Source organism: Ambystoma mexicanum, chromosome 9 (assembly GCF_040938575.1).
Source record: "Ambystoma mexicanum isolate Mex_15411 chromosome 9, UKY_AmexF1_1, whole genome shotgun sequence".
Lineage (NCBI taxonomy): Eukaryota > Metazoa > Chordata > Amphibia > Caudata > Ambystomatidae > Ambystoma > Ambystoma mexicanum.
Window position 1 is genome coordinate 388,202,852 of NC_090931.1, and position 14,503 is coordinate 388,217,354.

The 14,503-nt window shown below is 44.1% G+C and overlaps 1 protein-coding gene across 1 annotated transcript in view; it reads left to right on the forward strand.

The window, feature by feature from the left end:
- Positions 1-14,503, forward strand: part of GUSB (glucuronidase beta) — a 579,332-nt gene that overhangs the window by 495,219 nt on the left and 69,610 nt on the right. The gene's annotated exons all lie outside the window — the stretch shown is intronic.

Consider the following 14,503-nt stretch of genomic DNA (forward strand, 5'->3'; position numbering starts at 1 on the left):
ACAGACCTTACATCAATAAGCAAATATTTAAATCTCTTGTGTGATCTTACTTTTTCGATTATAAAGATCCAATCCCTTTCTTTTAATTTGCTTTGTTTTTAAGGGGGAGTTCAGGAGCATGTCCCTTGAAATACCACTTTCCTCAAGGATTAAATAACATACCTGCTCCCATTTATTGAAGCAGGGCCAAGTTTTTGAGTCCAAAAGCAGCCTCAATTCCCACCAGATAGAACCTTGCTCAGCACACAAGTTTTTTTTAAACTGCAAGATTTTTTGACAGGATATAAAACTTAATAGAAGGCAGGCCTAGTTCATAATGAATCACAGCTGTTGGAACACCATCCGGCAGTGACAGAACTTTCCTCCAAAATAGGGCCTCAGTCACTTCCCAGCACATCGAGACTGGAAGCCCCTGATTTTCCCCACCGTATATCAAGGGGGACAGTTTTCAGCTTGTAGTATTCAAGCACAGGTGTTAGTGAAAAAAAACACATATTCTATCAATTGCAGAGTCGTGTGCCGCCAACATTCTTACCTTAGTGGTCAAGTGGCTCTGCAATTCGGCACTACTCTGTAAAGCCTGCAAATTAGTGCCCAGATAAATAAAAATCAGGACTTGCTCCAAAGCCTCTCCATTTAGACACCAACAAAATGTCTTACCTGGACGAAGAATCGGAATCTTTCATTTCTTCAAGTTGATAGTTTATTCAGGCTGGCATACACTGCCAGCTCATCTACCGTTCGCTGGAGGCCAATTGGTGTGTAATCAAACAACACCAAGTCGTCAGCGTAAAATAGTCTAAATTTAATGTAGAAAGGCGAGGGGAGAAGCTATGGATATTTCCAAAGATTTTGCTGATGTCAGAGGTAAAAAGAATGAACAGGAGTGGGGCCAAAGAACAGCCCTGTTTTAGGCCTCTGGTGGTTTCAAAGGCAGCTGATAATTTGCCCTGAGCATTCAGCTGGACCCCAATGGTCGTATCTGAGTGAATGGCCATGATCATGTGAGTGCTTCCGGGCAATCCCATGCCTGCAATTTAGTCAATAGGAGATGCCTGTTGACGCTATCAAAGGCCATGCTGAAGTCAATAAAAACTTCATATACCAGCTTAGATCTCTCCATGGCCTCCCTTTTTAACAGGCCCAGCAGAAAGAGGTTTGCATTTGTCCCCACCCCCTTGCGGAAGCCGGTTTGCAAGGGATCCAGTCTACCCGCACCTTTTGCCCAGCCAGGTAAGAACCTCATCAGCAGAGTTACAAAGATCTTCGAGGGAATGTCCAGCAGCGCAAATGGCCTATAGTTATTAGGGAGCACTCTTGGCCCTTTTTTTGAATCGGCACAATGATTGACTCCCTCCAGCTCTCCATTAGGAGAGCTTTAGCCAAAATACCTTTTAAAAAGAGTACTCAATAAACAAGCCCATAATTTCGGATGAAATTTAAGGACCACATTAGATCGGCCATCTGGGCTGGCAGCCCATGAGTTTTTGCTCTGCAGGATGATTAGCTCAATTTCTTCCTCAATGAAATCCAGCTGCCAAGGCCTTACTGGACCAACCTCCCTCCGAGTAACAGCAGCAGGGTCCTCCCTTTAGAATTCTGAATGAGTCACCTAATCCTTTTCACTTATGGGATTAATTGGGCCTCTGAGGTAGAGCACACCGCACCAGTGAAATAGCATCTTTGCTGCATCGTTCAACACCATCTGCTGTTTGTGAAGGCGTAGCCAGTGCCTATAAGTGATTTTCAAAGATCTGCGGTCCTCAGATGAGAGGTGGTTCCCAATTTTTCGAAACCTTCATAATTCCCTCATTTCTGTTGAACTAAGCGGTTATAGGAGTGATTCCTGACCTGACATAACTTACGCTTTGGAGATGGAATTTCCACGTAAATTCTGGTCCTTATAACCCGGTAGGGGGGTCGAGAGAATCCAAAACTCAAGCCCCCCCCAACCGAAAAAAGGCTTTACAGGGTGGAAAAGAACCTCTGCACGTTCTTAGGCATTCCAGATAATGCAAAATTTCCCACCATTGATGTACAAAGCAGGCCTATAGGACCCATCAGAAGATTCTTGCCCCTCCACACTCCAGCTAAGAATCAAGGGGTTGTAGTCACTAAGATCAGAATGAACAATTGACAGGGAGCTAGCATTTTGAAAGTTATCATCTGATGCAAAATAAATAATCAATTATGCTACTAGCTTTTCCCCTTTGCCAAGTAGAATTTGGTAGAGAATCTCCTTAACGTTGTCATTCAATATACAGAAACCCCAGGCATCCATAAGCGCCACTCATACTGCGCCTCTCGCTATCAGGGCCGTGTTTTGTGGGTTCACTACCCCCAAACAAGCACAAGTAATACAGGATGCATTCAAGTCTCCACAAATCAAAATAGAGTTAGAGTTGCTCTTTAACTGCCACTAATATATGATCTCTTCTATCGAATCAAGAAAGATTTCCTGCTGGATTGCTCCTGAATTACAATAGCGATTAAGGACTAGAGTAAAGTCCTTGTTCAGATAGATCAGGCTGTCCCATTCCAACTCTACAACCTGAACAAAAGCATTAGCCATTGCGTAGTTGGAAACTGAGATTTTCAGATCATTGTGTATACCAAAGAGCAGACCAGAAGCCGGGCTCCCTTTCTCACCTTTGTAGGCAGGATTTAATAAGCATTTGTATCCACCAACTGAGGGGGACGTTCTCAGCCACGTTTCTTGTAAACAGAGCATGTCTAGCTCAAATATTAATGATCCCGACGGCGCAAACAAATGAGCAAAGTACCGAGAGTTCCATGAAACGCATTTTATATTTTGAGATGAGATCCTGTCTAAAACATGGATCAGCTACTTTTTGCATTTATTTAATCAAGCAGCCACCCAGTCAGACCATTAACATGACTCAATATCTTCACTTAAGTGATTGGTTACAGATCGACCCCCATTCCCGCTAGCTAAACCTTTTACAGTAAAAATTGGAGAGGGATCCGAATTGGTCGCCATGCTGAAAGGGGCGATATTTTGGGTGTCGCATTTCAATTGATTATTTGATGTAGGTACAGCAACCAAAAAGCCCCACATTTCCAGCTGCTGAGAGGTAAATAGAACCTGGTTTAATACCAAACGAGATCCAAAATGAAGGATGACCTTGTCCAGTCTAATATGTCTGCTGAAGTTAGATGCTCTAAAGATTGGATTCTAGTCAGCAATTTCATTACACAAGATCTATTTAGTGTTAACTGCACACAGTCACCCAAAGACCACTCAACAACCAATGTCAGGGTTAGAGGCACTTCTTTGTGCAGAGATGTGACAGACTGCACATTTAGGAGACTTTGACGCCATCTGTCTACGATGGTAGTGAACCCTTGTGCTTCCTCGGTACCAGTCATGACAGACACCCTAGTTGTACTGATAGAAGGCGCCTCCACAGACTCTTGTCCCAGAGGCTGTGAGTAGTCACCACAGTAGACAGTCATCACACCTGAAAAGGCATCCTGAGGAAAGGAGGGAGTAACTCGAGAGGCCTAAAGCAAGCACACTCACAGCCTGCAGCTTATTTACCAAGTCTTCAGAGCTAAGCACAGCAGAAGGAAGCACTGGAGAAAGAGAAGCACAAATCCCATTCGAGACATTCTCCCGTCCTGGGTCTGCCATAGACTCATTCACTGGGTCAGAAGTGGCTATGAGTGGCAGAAAGTGCACTGATTGTTTCTCCTTTCCTCATGTAGATTTTGATTGGTGCAGACCCATTTTTTGTGGTTGGTACAGAGCCCTGGAGTTGATTATTTTTTCCAAAGATTGTTTAGAATGTCTCCCTGTGTTTTTTGGAAACTCCCTTTTTATTTGCTGGCTTTTTAGGCAGATCTGGGGAGCACTTAGAGTTGGCTTCTTTCCTTTCGTTTTTGACCTATTTCTTTGCAACTTTGTTAGTGTCTTTGTCCGTGGCAAGTCGAAGATTGGAAAGGCCCCGGCTTATTCAACTCTGTCCTCTAGCATTTGAGAGCCGCACAGAAGATCATCCTAACCTTCTGCCATCAGCTCTTCTGCGGCACGAAGTACCTCAGTCCCTACAGGAGAAGTGAACTCAATCAGAACTCCTGAGTTTTTCGAAGAACCTTGCGGCTGCATCACTTAAAGGCTGAAGGCAACATCCTCTGGCTTTAGGATCAGAGTCTAACTGGCCTCCCTCCAGTGAATGTGATAACAGGCTTGGTGAAGGAGGGGGCTCGTCAGGTTGACGATAGATTTTGACAGCTAGTTTAAAGGTGGAAGCCAGAGAAAGGGACCAAAGCAGATCTTTAAACATGGACATTTTGTCCATCAGAAGTGCTAGTGTATGGGTATTGTCTCTAGTCGCAACCGACACCAGTTCATTCTGATCATAAAGGGCCTTTAGCTCTATTGAGGTCCCTGTGCATTGCATACAGAGCCCCCTTTTCTCGTTACCTTGAGGAGGCTCAGCTGGGCCTTTGCTAGGTGAGACAAAAGCTTTCTCCCCATGGGAGTTGTTTTGTGGCTGCAGCGCCTCTGATAGTGGATAGTGTGAGAGAAAATCAGAAGTAGAACAAGGGGGAGCCAGTGCTACAAGTAAACCCTGTAGTTCAGGATCGCCGCTAGTAGAGGCGATGTCTGTGGGCAGCTGCTCGGTTTTTACAGCAGCGCACTTAATTTGCTGTTTTGGGTGTTTTAGGGGAGCAGCAGCCGACAGAGCCCTGGTTCATATGGCTTTCACCCAAAAGTGTTTGGTCTACCGGGAGCTGGGATTTATTCTCCTCATCACCATGGCCCAGCTCCAACTTTGTGATTTCCCTTAAAATGTCGCTTCTCGTTCATAAGGGCTAAAAATGAATCTTCAGTTTCCCCTGTTTGGGGGTCAGGGGCACCTCAACCATCTCATCGGTAGCACTTTTCGAACAAACCTGGCCCACCATGGGAATCCATGAGAGGTCTTGGCTTTGCTCACGAAACTCCATAAAAGCGCCACTGTGGCCCATGCAACTGTGGAGATAGAAGGAAGATTCCCAGGCCTACCAAAATGAAAGACCTGAGGGGCCTGTGGATAAGCTGTGAGGTGCTGACTGAGGGAAGGCAGCTTTGCTGTGTTGGTGAGGTGCAAAGGGTAGTTTCGGGGTGGAGGAGGTGGCACAGGCGTGGAAGCAGACTGTTTTCAGGGCTGGGGAACGCAAAGAAAATGGAGAGTCTATTTGAATGCGTTTTGTTGGATGTACTTGTGGAACCCCAATTTGCTCTTTGGAGTTAGTCTGTCTCCGTAGAGCCAGTCATCATGAATGAGACATCTGGCATTTTTAAAGTCTGGTCTGGTGCTGGTGAATCCGGCAGGGGAAGGAGCCAGACAGAGGACTGAGGTTGGTACTGCTTATCTGGTTTCAGCACATAAAAGCTCATAGGGGTTTGCCCCGGAGAGGGGAGCGGGTAGGCAGTGATGGAGCGGGTGCGCAAACCGTATCTTCTCATGACAAAGTAGCTGAATTAAGCGTTTGTAACGTAGGCAACCCCCGCCCCCTCAAATTACGGCAAATAAAAAAAGGAAATGGAAAACACAAGCTTACATACATTCGGGAGAGCCTCCTCACCCTGACCAACAGAGACCACGGCAGCCATGGAAGACACAGCTGCACACCGCTGCACACCGCTGCGATCCGCGCCCTACTGAGGGTTTTGCAGGCTTGTGCTGCTGCTGCTGCCTCCTCCTCCTCCAGTAGAAACAGAAAAGAGACTCCGGGTCCCGGCCAAAGTTTGCAAGGTAATTCACAGGGTAGCATCAACACGGCAGCCACGGAACACACAGCTGCACACCCAATTCTTATTTGAGCATGAGCATTCCCATTCTGTTCGAGGTAGATGCGGGAGAAATTTGAGGGAAAAGGTCTTCCCTGTTTTTCCTCCATGCTTGCACAATCTCATGCCCAGAGGGCATGACGAGATGAAACACAGTGCCACAACCCCATGCAGGAACTTCATGATCGTGGGGGTCATTCAGATTGTGCCAGTTTCTCTGCACTAGGAAACTGGTGCAATCCATTAAAATCAGTGACCGCTGCCATGTTTGCTAGTGCAGATCTGTACCATGAGCAAGCATGCAGAACTGAGATCTCCCTGTCGTTGATGTATGAATGCTGTAAAAGGCACAGGATTCTGTGCTTTTAACAGTAATCTGCCGCTGCCATGCATGTATATCATTCAGAATTGTGGATTAGTCTGTAACCACATGGACTCAGCAATCACTTTGAGATTAGGAGGGATGCACACCAGGCTCTGGATTTCTAGGACTTGGAAGTATTATTAACTTTTCTATTGGTCTACCATGCTTTTTGGCCTCCCTTCATCTCGTCTGGCTCCTTTCAAATCCATTTATCATTCCTCTGTCCGTTTACTTTATCTTCTCTTCTTCCGGGATTCTATTTCAGCATCACTTGCCTCTCTTGGTTGGTTACTGTTTCACTCTCCACTTAAATTTAACTTTCTTTGTCTAGTCTTTAAATCTATATGGGCTAGCCCCCGACTATCTTGGTGCTCTCCTGTCCTTTTACACCTTCTCTCATTCTCTTCGTTCTTCATGTCTATTTCAGTTGTCGGTTCCTGGTCCACTGTGTGCCCAGTCAACTGGAACACTCTTCCTCTTTCTCTTCAATCTATCACTGTCTTTTCTCTTTTTAAGGTCTCATTTAAAAAATAATCTCCTCTGTTGTCCTTGACTGTCTGCTTACAGAATCGATATTTGAACCTCCCTCATCTTTTCTCATTTTTGTACTGTTTTAATACTCTTTGCAGCGCTTTGGATAAAAGCGTTATATAAGCTTCAATAAAAAATAAAAAATAAAATACAAAATACACTAATTTCAGCAACATTTTTCCCTACCAGATATCAAATAAAACAGGATTTCTCAAAAGTAAGGCGTCGATAATAAGCCTGACTAGGTGGGCATCCAGCCCCCACCCTACCCCACAATGATGAGTTCATCGAGCATCCCCTTAGAAATAAAAGCCAACTAAGAGGGGTCCTGTGTCACAGAACGGGACAATCTGAACGAACACCGCAAAATAGCAACACCTAATCCCAGCTTCCTAAAATTCACTTGGGTTAAATTTGTGGCTTACACATATTTCCAGAGAAACCTAATTAACTTTCATAAGTTAAATCAAATTGTACATCACAACTTAGTGGATGGTAATAGAACCCTAGGATTTGGGAGAGATTGTGTTATGCGAAATGTAAAGGAATTGTATCAACAAATCCTTAGATTATCCTGTAAGGGCCATGGAGAAATGGGGGCTTCTGGATCAAGGTTTCCACTCTGTGGACTAATTCTCCCACCTTCCTGCATCAAGAAACTGTGTCCAGTCATCTGGCTTTTAAAAAGGGTTTCAAACTCTTTACACAGTTCTCTGTATTAGGCGGCATCCGCATAGCACGCTTACCAGCACTTTGATGTGGGTTGCACCTTACACTGGCACCAAGCAAATATATTCACTGACTACACATTAGATTAAACGGAGCTTTCATGAATTACTGTGTGCAAGAGACACACATCCTGGGATGTTGAGCAGATGAGGGACACGGCGAGTTGTATAAGGTTGTCTTTGAGGACTGTTTTGAAGATGCTAATGGTAGTTTTTGGAGATTGCTCCAGTGGAGGGATTGAAGATCATGTTTACTTCAAGACCAAACAGAGCTGCCTGGATTAAGGAAGGCACATTTCACATGTGGTTAAATGAGGCCCTAGGCATGTTGCAATAATTAAGAACTTGCATAGAAAACTTTGGGAAAAGAGAAGCTGCCTATGGAATGCAGTTGTGGGGGCAAGTCTTCTGAAGTTGAACACGGGGCAGGTGGCAAAGTATAGAATGTTTCTTGTGTTGAGGAGAATTTCTGTGAGAGGCGGTGCAAGGGGCTTTTGCAGCAGTTCAGCTTTCAGAAGACTAGAGTGTTATCCAAGGACTTGGAAGAGTGGAAGTTGATTTGAGCCTGATTTTACAGATTTTGGTGGCAGCAAACCGAGACAGCGATTGAAGAGATGATGGTAGAAATCTTCAATTAGCTGTCAAATTGATCATAAGGTTGATTGGGGTACTGGGTGGCAGATGTAATGATTTAGGCAGCAGTGGATAAGAAGGGATTATCTTGGCCATAGCATGGTTGGGCAAATTAGAAGAGTTTAGCTATCTACTGTTGGATGGCAGAATGTGAATCACCTACCCAATCTTTGAATTACTATATAAAGAAGAAATAGAAGGCTTGAGTGTAATCAGCAAAGAGGTGGTAGGAGAAACAATCAATCAGTTGACACTTACTGGGGTTGGATACCTCTCTGCCTGTATCAAACATGGGGCCAGTCAGTACTTTCAAGTTCAAATATGATAGGGCCGACTCAGCCCTTCGTACTTTCAAGATTGAAGAATTGAATACCATTAAATTGTGTAATGTCATCTGTGTTCCCGCTCTTATAAGTGAAATTAATCTAGCATGAACCCTTCATAGAAAACTATTATATGGGGATATCGGTGGGAGATGTCTTCTGATTTAAGTTGAATATGGACAGTGAGTAGAAACAGTCTGCATGGTAAGGTCGTAGCCAGCAGTGTGAAGCACCAGTGACACCCAAGCTAGGCTTGGTTGTCAAAAGATGATGCAATGATCACGTTATTAAAGGAGGTCAATAAAATATGGAGAATGTGAATGGAGATGAGATAATTGTGGTTGGTATAGTGTTTGGCCCATGGGTAAGTGCAGTATTAGTGGATTGCAATCTACCAAGAATTAAATGCACACCTTTTTGTATTGGTCTTGGTGTTGAATGTTCCATCAGAAGATACTTCCTTTTATTTCTTCAACATAGTTGGACTAGTAAAAAATATAGCCTCTCATTTGCTTCTTCTGATCGTCACTGGCGTAATGCTTAAACAGCTCCAATTCTACACCAGTTTCTGACTGTTCTATACATGTTTTGTGGAAATATGTTCTTATTGCTGATCCCTGTGACGAATCCCAGGATACTGTCACTGCTCGCATGGGGGAGCCCCTTCCCATGAGGCAAGGGAGGTGAGGCCGCAACACGATAGTCCCACTGGGGGTGGTATTCAGTGGGTGGATCTCATGGGGAGGGAAGCCCTCCATGGGACCAGTGACGATAGCCTTGGAAGTCTCCACTATCCTTGCACCCCACTCAGACTCCACTGGTCCCCCACACCTCTATGTATTTCAGTAGAGTAGAGGGCTTCATTACTCGTACTGGGACAAGGTAAAGTGAGGATTACCCAGGTACAATACAAAGAATTAATGACATGAAGATGAGGTAAGGAGGCAAAATCCCACTGCAGAACCAACATATTTGGTACAGCTTACTAGTGGCAGCCTCGATGATAAAAAAGCAAGGAAGGACTACATACTTTGTCACGCCAGCCCTGGAGGAACAAGGAACCAGATCCGGTTCCGTGGGGAGGGACCTGAAGGAAAGAAGCAGAGACGCTGTCTAGGAGGGATGAGTCTCTCCAGTAGGTCCATTCAACAGGGACTTGGTTGGTGGCAGAGAAAAGGGAAACCCGATAGACGAAGCCAAAGCGAGAAAGAAAAGACGCGCAGCCGAGCACGCAAGAGAGCCTAACGCTGCTTAGCTGCTGAAGACAGGACACAGAATGCAGGACAGACGCCCCGCTCTGCTCACAGGGTACAGCAGAGCCCAGCACAACACTTCCTGAAGGTAGGGAAAGGGTCAGGCTGGTAACTGGGACACGGAGAAAGCTAAATAGATTTAGAAAGGCACACATTAACATCCCAAAAAGCGAAACGGGATAATAGAAGAATTATGCAGTTTGAAATAAACTTTATGAAATATCCTATGTGGAACAGTACCTGACAGGAGAGTACACCAGGTCTGTTCAATTGGACATTGAGTGAAGCAGGGACAGAGGTCCTGCAGAAACAGAACACCAGGGTCTGGCATGCACATGAAGACTGGGAAGCCCCGCCAGCACAATACACCAGGATCTGGAACCCACATGAAATGGGGCGAGACCCGCAAAATAAGTACAAAGGGTTCAAGGACCAACACAAGCACGAAGAAAAACATAATCAATGGCCTGGGACCCAAAATAAGTTAGGAGAACCTCAGAGAATATAGTGGGGTCTGGGACTCGCAGAAAGGAGAAACCAACAGCAGAGCAAGTAGGCAAGTTCCTGAAGCAGCCCGGAGGGATCTGGGACCCAAGGAGAAGAGAAGGAAAGGGGCAAGAAACCAGAAAAGGGGGTCAGGGACCCTTTGCTAATGAGAGAGACACTTTTTGTTTTGGAACTCCAGATTTACCAACTAGTCTGGCAGGATAGTGAACCAGACTTGATGCTACATTGGTGACCTGAAGATATTTGGACGTTTGTGGTTTTCTGAACAGAAAGTCTACCAGCCCTAATACTAAATTTATGAGCTAAAGAAAGGACGGGGGAAGATGCCAATCCCTGATACTTCGAATTTTGCTTTGTAATAAGAAGTTTACAGTCAAGTCTGGTAGGATAGTGAAACAGACTTGACACTTCATTTGTGAGCTGGAGACTGAGAAATATCTCCCCCTGAAACTCAGAACATTTCTTTTGTGGTCAACCGTGCACATCTGGCAAAATAGAAAAGCAGGCTGGGCACTACATTGGTGAACTGGTATAGGAATATTGGAAGAGACTCCACCCCATCCCCTTTTATTGTTTGGAAACTGTGTTTTATTCTAACAAGAGCCTACAGTCAAGTCTGACAGTAGAGTAAACTAGACTTGATATTGAATTGGTGACAAAAGAGGGGAGACCATTCCCTATTGAATCGGTTGTGTTTTAAAAATAATATATGTGGAGTAGCATCCAAGATCAAGAACTTTTAAGTTTAAGAAAAAAACTGGGCGTTGAATGATTCTTTTTTAGTTTAGAGTGTAAGGGACGGAAATAGGTTTGGACACAGGACGGTGGACATTTTACTTTATGGACGTCCTGAATGAGTCCTCAGTATTTTTTTGAGGTAACGCAACCGCTCATAGGAATAGGGCAAGATAAGTTTTTCCTTCTTTTACGTTTATACAAATAACTCTTTACCCACAAACATACTAACACTGTGTCAGACTCATACTTCTGCACCCTTACAATCCCCACCTCTTATTTGGTTGATGCTGTAGCATGTTTTCGGACAGCGGCACCTGGCGTTTTATTATCCTGCATGTCATGCCCTTAACAGTAATACTATTAAAGAAAGTCCAGGTTAAGAGGTTTGGCAGCTATTCATATACCCCATTCTGAACCATGGTCCTCCGATGTCCATAAGTCTTCTTAATTATTCTGGGCCATATTGTGTTACCACACTTTTTGACTCCGATGTCCCAGGAGGTTTGACGCTAAACCGGCTGGCACAGCTCCGGCTGTATAGCTTTCAGACAGATTCAGAATAAGGAGAGTAGCATTGGTACTGGGCTGGAACACGCACCTAGTCTGGTGTTTAGGTTCCACGACCGGCTGGTCCTCTTCAGTGCCACACGTACCTGGAACCACAAAGCCTCCTTCACGCTATTGAGGACCTTGCTCATTTCTCTAGCATCTGCCAGCTATTGCTGCAGCAGTACTATGTTTGGACAATGATCAATGTTGCTGTTAATGCACACCCGTTGGCTGTGTTAAGTTAATACACTAATCTCCATCTGCTGCCACAACGAGAAACACTAATCTACTATGGACCCTACACAGAGTGAAGGTTTCAGCACTCCTTTAGCACACAAACGGTTTCCTTTACATAATAGGGATAGGAAATAATCTGTTCCTGCGGTCCCAGCTGTGTGGTCTTTAAATTCCTGATATGAGGTAACATATTGTTTCTTTTGAAGAACATTCCTTTGAGGGTTTTCAAAAAGGTGAGGAAGAAGACGAGTCAATATCTGTGGGGGACGCAGAGATGCGTAGACACTTTTAGTTTTAGGGTGACGACAGGAGAGGTGTAGAAGTCTGCTTTTTCAGTCTTGTGTGCTGATGTATATAGGTCCTGTGATGTCAGTGTGGAATGTTGGCATGGAATACCTGAGTGAGCTGAGCAAGTGTTTTTATTGGAGAGAGTTGGATACTGGATGGGCCGGTGGTTGTTGCCCTATGGACTTACCTTAGGTATTTAGGTTACTGGCATACCAGCGGACAATAAAGCATGCATTTACATTGCCTCCTGCATCCTGTGTCTTCTGTAACGTACCAGACAGACAATTTTACACTTTTTAGTATTAGGATGACAACCGCAGTTTGATAGGTGTTTGGCTGGTGCAGTGGTGAAAGCGGGTGGCATGCTACAGTGATAAGGCATGGGAGGGATGTTAGTAGCATTTTGAATTCAGGTGGGAAAAAGAAAAAGAAGCCAGTTGTGTTGCGGGTTAACTGCATGATAGATGTGTATGTCTGGCTATCTGTCAGATTGCAGTGCCTTGGAGATCTTGCAGGGGTACATGTGGATGTAATGATATGATAGGTTATTTAAAACGTGCTTAATACCCAGAGGTTTCGAAGCGCGGACCCATGGATCAAACCTGTGGTGCTCTGTGTTGTCTTGCTTCCAAGGCGAGAAAGATGCCCCTGAGCTAGCCTCCCAAGACGAGGTAAGTATTAGAAATCTAGGGGTTTGGAAATGTTGATAGTAATTGGAGAGAAAGCGAGATACAAAGATTCTAGGCAGTGAGCAGGTAGGGTAATGTGCTTCAAGGCTTTTTCAGAAAGTATGCATGCCTAGACAGCCTAGTTTCCCTAATGGAAGGAGTGATTTGGGGTTAAGTAATGATCCTTAGCTAAGAAATATTGATAATCACATTAGATAGATATGGAAAGAAATCTTGAAATAGGGAAAATGTCAAGATTTGTTATTATTATTAAATGAGCAAATAAGGAAACATTACCCTAATTGAGATTCCAGTATCCTAAGTTCTTGCCCGGTCTCCTTCACAAACTGGCCAGGAATTGAATGTGGTTACAGGATGGCCCTAAAAAGTTTCTCATAGAAAATAAGTAGCTTTAAAACCTTTCAGTGACGCCCTGTGTGCCACGTTAGTTCAGGTTCTTGCCACACCCCTATAAATGAGATAATCACCAACCACCCGTACGTGTTCTTGTTTTTTCCACCGCTTAGTCCGTTCCAGAAATCATCTTGGCTAACGCTGCCCTTTTTGGCTGCTTCATACCAGAGGCCACTTTTCGAGGGGTATTCCCATTTTTCTTTATTATTGTTCTAATGTGTTGTTTTTCCTGATGCCGACAGATGCAGGTAAGAAAGTTCTGTACCGGTAGGAGACAGCCATGCCTTCTGTCACCAATGCAAAGTTTGCCACCACAGATCCCAGGTCCTAAAAGCCCAATAAGGGTAGAGTGAACCAATGCACTCGCTCAAGCACATTCGATTCTGGACAGGAACACAAAAAAACAGTAGAGTGCATTATTCAAAACTAATCTGAACAGACGGTGTGGCATTGATCGGGTTCCTGAGAGTATCAAATCCTCAAACTGCACACCAACTATAGGGGGTGAGAGGCCTATTTTGGTTAGTTCACCTAGAGGACAACAAGTCCCCAAGACTCATATCTTGCAGATGATACCAATGGACAAACATAAGGCCTTAGAGGGGAATACCCGTCCCAATTTAAGGAGGACCATTCTGTTTTTATTTTGCGTTGCCCGCTCTTTTGACATAGCCTCCAAATAAAGAAATTGAAGTACAATATATGGTTTTAACGTCCTTCTTGGTCCCCAAGGCTGGCCATTCCATACTGTAAATATGTGCTAAATTTGAAGTTCTTACAGTTTTGTTTTTTCTTTCAAAGAGTTGGGGGAAGTATGAATGCCAGTGATTGTCTCTCAGAATCTTCCAGTAGAATGCAGCTATTGAAACATGCCTGCCCATGTACAGTTGTGCAAGGCTCTTTGAAACGCTCTTACTATGCAATGTTAATTCCCTTAAGGTGATAAACAACCAATGACACCAGACAATTAATGACGATTTTTCTATATTTTCTGCATCTTGTTAGACATAATTAACGTTTGTAATGTTTTATAACCGGTTGCTGTTATTTGGCCAGTGGGTACTGTTGTGCATAAACGTGTATATTTCACAATGCATCTAAGACCACCCTTTTTATTTTTACTCAATTGAAATTCTTGTTCTTTAACATTTAATCTTCCTTTCCTATGAGTGAAATCTTGTGCTCTGCCTTTTATCACAACCACTGCCAGTCTTTATGAATTCGCCTTTTGGCCTTTGTGTAATCTATCTGAACAGGTGCTCCAGTGTTAGGGTTTTTTATTCACTCCCAGTATTCTTCTGAGTTCCGTGTATTTTCATCAGCGCATGGCACATTGATGGACTACATTACTGTGCAATTGCTTATTTCTGTGTCTTCCCCATTCTTTTTGTGGCTCTTCCCACCCCGATAACTGGCCCTATGTTTTCTTTCCCTGGACTGCTTTTACTTGCGTATCAATTTTTACCCATC